A 4,898-nucleotide genomic window follows, 5' to 3' on the forward strand; every position below is an offset into this window, starting at 1 on the left:
TATGGCCGTAAACTTCATCAAATGGTCCCATTTAGTGCCTTAAACCTCCCTTAATCCAAGTATTGAAGCCTAGACTTGTTCCTAGGATTGTTAGACACTTGAAAAGACAATAAGAACCCTCCCAAGGGAGTTTACGGCCGTAAACTCCAAGCGAAAAGGGTCTTTGGGCCGTAAACTCCCCTTAGGAGTCAATATGGTGCCTTAAACTCTTGCCTAGCCTTGAAACAATTCCCCTCTAAAGTTGTAGTACTTCTAAACTCCATTTCATGGCTTGTTTGAGAGTTTACGGCCAGGAGCTTACTCCCCTGGGCCGTAAACTCTATTGATTATGGTCTTTTGACCTTAAACTTCCATTAGGGGCATTGCACTCCTTTATTGCAACCCATTTGCCTCCTAGCACTTGACCAAAAGTGTTGTCCTCGCGCTTAAATGTTATTACTTGTATAATTAGTGTTATAACCACTAATTATTTATATACATATGTCTTCATATGTAATTAGGATCATTGTGTGTGTCTAAGTCATCACTTGACACCAAGCACTTGTCCGATCCTTCCGTACGATAACAGCCCGTTCATTTCCAGTCACATACTGCAGGTGAGTTCATACCCCTTAACTAATGTTTTAAACTATTTCAAATGTTTTATGGGGGGGATACAAGTAGAATCATGCTACTTATTATGTCAATCACATGTGATTAGTAAGTTGGATTATATTACTTATTACATCAATCACATGTGATTAATATACAGCATTCAAAAGATTTGGCTACTCATTAGCCGTTTTACCAAATAGTTTTCCTTCAAAAGATTTTTATAAACATTTTATATGTTTTCAACTACTTATTACACTGTACTCTTACTCTGTCATCATATTTCAAACTCATTTACAACTGTGTTTTCAAACAAATGTTCTTTGTACTTATACTGTTTTATCAAACTTATGCCTTCAAATTGTTTTATAGATTGGCATCAAGTCGATCTTTCTTTAGACTAATATTTATATTTCAAATGTTACTAAATTTATTTATGCTTTGATATTATAAAATTGCATGCCTCTATATGTATAGTTATATAAGGAATGTTTAAAAGGCTTAGGAAGGCTATTCACCCTATTTCCTTTTCGCGCTTGAGATGTGGTCTGGTGGGATATCGGATACTCGTCCGAAGGTCGTTTAAATATTTGTTATATATCATGTGTACATATAAAGTCATAAAAGGTCCTTCCAATTCATCCTATGCCCTTGGGTAGCAAGGGTATACATCCACGTCCATACGTACTACTTAGATTACTAGTAAGCTACCATATGGGTAGTTCAGGAAGATACTAGAACCAGTACTAGAACGCGATATCATACAATGAGTCAGTTCATTCATGAGACAATACATATACAGATATACTAGAAACAATACATATACAGATATACTAGAAACAATACATATACAGATATACTAGAAACAATACATATACAGATATACTAGAAACAATACATATACAGATATACTAGAAACAATACATATACAGATATACTAGAACGCTTACGTAACAATACTTGCTAGATAGAGAGAACACATATTTCAGCTAGCACACGTAGAACATTTCAGTACACCAATGTACAATTTCATGATCACACTTACATGAATACGCTTACATATACATATACATATACATATACATAGAACAGACGTCACTAGGAGCTATAGCTCAGAACCAGTTCAGGATCTAACTATACTGATAACTCACACTACAATTGTGATTGGAATATCGAGTATACATGATCATAGTAATGTGGATGCTCACGGCTTGCATTCATGCAGGGGTCGTGGGTAGGTCCTAAAATCCCTCTGATAGGGGAGCGAAACAGTTTGGGATCTAGACATCACATTATACCTTATCCCTCAAATAAGGCAAGTTGAGTATCGATGTACTGATATATATATACACATATATATCCAAATACTATGGTACTTGGAAGTATTACCCTAGACTTAAGGTAATAGGTACGGTTGTAGTTCGACACTACACCATAGTACCATTTCTTTCCTATTACATTCACTTAGTGAATTCTTCATAGGGAGCACGGTAATGTAGTTACTACCTGTTGATAAATAGTAGCCCTTTTAGAGCTACAATTTAGTACTACGTTAATTTTTCCAATACATATGTTAGTGATAACCTCACTTAAACAAAATTGTACAAACTATATTTTTGGATAATGATAGTTATACTTTGGAAAAATACTTACTCTTACAAGAGACACACACACGCAGAACAGTTAAGTCTTGGTAGAAGACTCCTTTTGTTACTAATAGGAATCATAGGGATTTCTAGGGATTTTCAAACATTTAAAGTTGAGTTACAAACATTTTCATACTTATACTAGCTTTCTTTCAAAGTAATGTCAAGTCTTAGAAATTATAAGTTTTCACAAATTAAGACACATTAATACTTATGATCTCACCAGCTTTATAGCTGATACTCGCTTTCAAAATTACTTGTATCCTCAGGTCATCATAGACAGGTACCGATGCAAGGAGAAAGGAAGATGAAGCTTATTCAAGACTTATCTTTCATTTTGATTTATGCTTTAGTGTTTATCAAAATTTGACCGAATACAATTGTATAATAATTATTTTATTAATGCAATGGATGATGTTGTTGCTTGTTTACTACTTTACATTGTTGTTGATATTAAACATGACGTCCTCCGCCCCAGAACGTTTCCGCTGTTCTTGGTTTTGGGGTGTGACAGATTGGTATCAGAGCATTGTTTATAGTGAATTAAGTATATCAACCCATAAAAGATATACTAACTATAAATACATAAGGGATTAAAAATACTCTGACCAAGAGTTTATACTTTAAATAGTAAAATATTTAAGTAAGTATACGTGTTGCATTCATACTAAAATCAATGTCATTAGGACAGTACAAAAGAATTACGATTGTTGGGCAACACAAGTGGGCTTAGAGACATATGGTCAAAACTGGGAAGATATAGCCCGATCACCTATATTATCCGAGGGTTGACTAGCATGTGCCTAAGTTTAAGTGTGTGGTGGCAACAATGCTAAAATCTTACCAACCCTACCACAATGAGAACAATAGAACATAACAATAAATTTAAAATACTATAGGAGTATTTGGTGTTACTATAAGTACTTTATACTTGAGAATTAAAATGGGATCTTCATTACTAGATTGCATAGTTGCTAAGTGGATACACTAAGGCTACATGTAATTAGGATGTTATAGACTCAGAATCTGTGATAATTTTGCCTTACCCCTATCTGTGTGAATAAGGAATTAAGGTCACTTATTCGAAGGTCTATCCTGTTTAGATTACACATAGCTGGTATGCACTTCACAAATAGCGATGTAACTAATGAAGGTTTTCTAAAATAATTATATAGATAGTTCGTCTAATAATTATCTTCTTTCCCTAAATTCTCGCATAGAAATCATAACTGGACTCCATCCCCTTGACAACCAGTATCTTCCGAATGAAGTCATAGCTGGTTGGTTTGGAGAAGAACCAGAGAATGATCATCCTATCCCCTTGGATGATCACCGTGATGAAGACTTTTCTTATGATGCTAACCCCGAGCCAGAGGTTGAGAACCTACCTCGAGTAACTCCCGTTCCAATTCCTAACCCTCGTCTGGCTTTTCATGGCCCGACCCTGAGTGAGTGGAATGCTTGGAAAGAGGGAGCCAAGGACAAGATCAGTTTATGCTATTTGATGGTGACCGAAGCTTTTATGACGTGAGCAATGAGGGCTTAACAGATATAGTCTTGCCAATCTTGGTCCGCAGAGTGGCCTGAAAGGAGATTCAAGACCGGACAGCCCTACGTCAGATTTCAGAAATAGTCGCCTATGCTAGAATGCATACCCTCCACACCATTCATCTAGAGGATGCTCACGAGAGGTCAGAGAGAAACCATGAAATCCTGTTGCAAGCACTAGCTGAATCACGAGCCGAAGGCTAAGAGCTCCAAGTACGCCAGATGGTGTGTGAAAGACACCTACTTGACGTGGAACGTCAATTGGTTGAACTAAGAGTTCACCAGAGGGATGACCGTCGCCGTAGTGGACGCTTTACTTTATTTTCCCTTATAAAAAGAAATCGTGTTTTTCTGTCTATGCCCGATGTGGTATTTTCTATGAAATTATCTTGTTCCGTAAGTACTTTAGTTAGGTCTTCATGCTGTCATGAACTATCTTCTGTGGATATGATGTAAGACCTTTACAAGGTCATTTTCCAGAATCTTTACATCGTGAATATCAAAGATATTGACAGCCGGCTAACTTCTGTGTCATTCTTCATCCGAGTACTTTTATCTTACTTTCATTGGAGTCTATCTGAATCATACTTTAGTCAAGTCATTGGACTATGGTGATTTATCTCCAGAGGCATTTCCAAGTCTCTTTCAGTGGTTGGATCTTGTTATTCACCAACCCACGATACCTCAGTTCAAACGACAAACGTCCTGAGACCATTCTACGAACATACTTCCATTCCGTACTAGGACTGCATCATAGGGATGTAGGTCAAACCTTCGCGAACATACTTTCATTCTTTAACCAGGACTGCATCATAGGGATGTAGGTCAAACTTTCGAGATCATACTCTTACTCTTTTCATGAACAATCTAAGTACATCAGGGTCAACCAGAATCGCTTACAAATCTTTACTCTTTCGTGTTACAGAATCATGTCGTCATCCGGAAACAACCAGCCAAGCAACGAGACCTCTACTTTTCCGATGGACGCCGCCACCTTTCAAACGGCAGTTACAGCTGCCGTAGTGGCTGCCGTAACCGCGGTCATGGCGCACCGTAGCACTAACAGCACGGTCAATGCTGCTGATGGAAATAAAGTTTCCAATCGCGATATCC

This window comes from Lactuca sativa, chromosome 9, assembly GCF_002870075.4.
Source record: "Lactuca sativa cultivar Salinas chromosome 9, Lsat_Salinas_v11, whole genome shotgun sequence".
Lineage (NCBI taxonomy): Eukaryota > Viridiplantae > Streptophyta > Magnoliopsida > Asterales > Asteraceae > Lactuca > Lactuca sativa.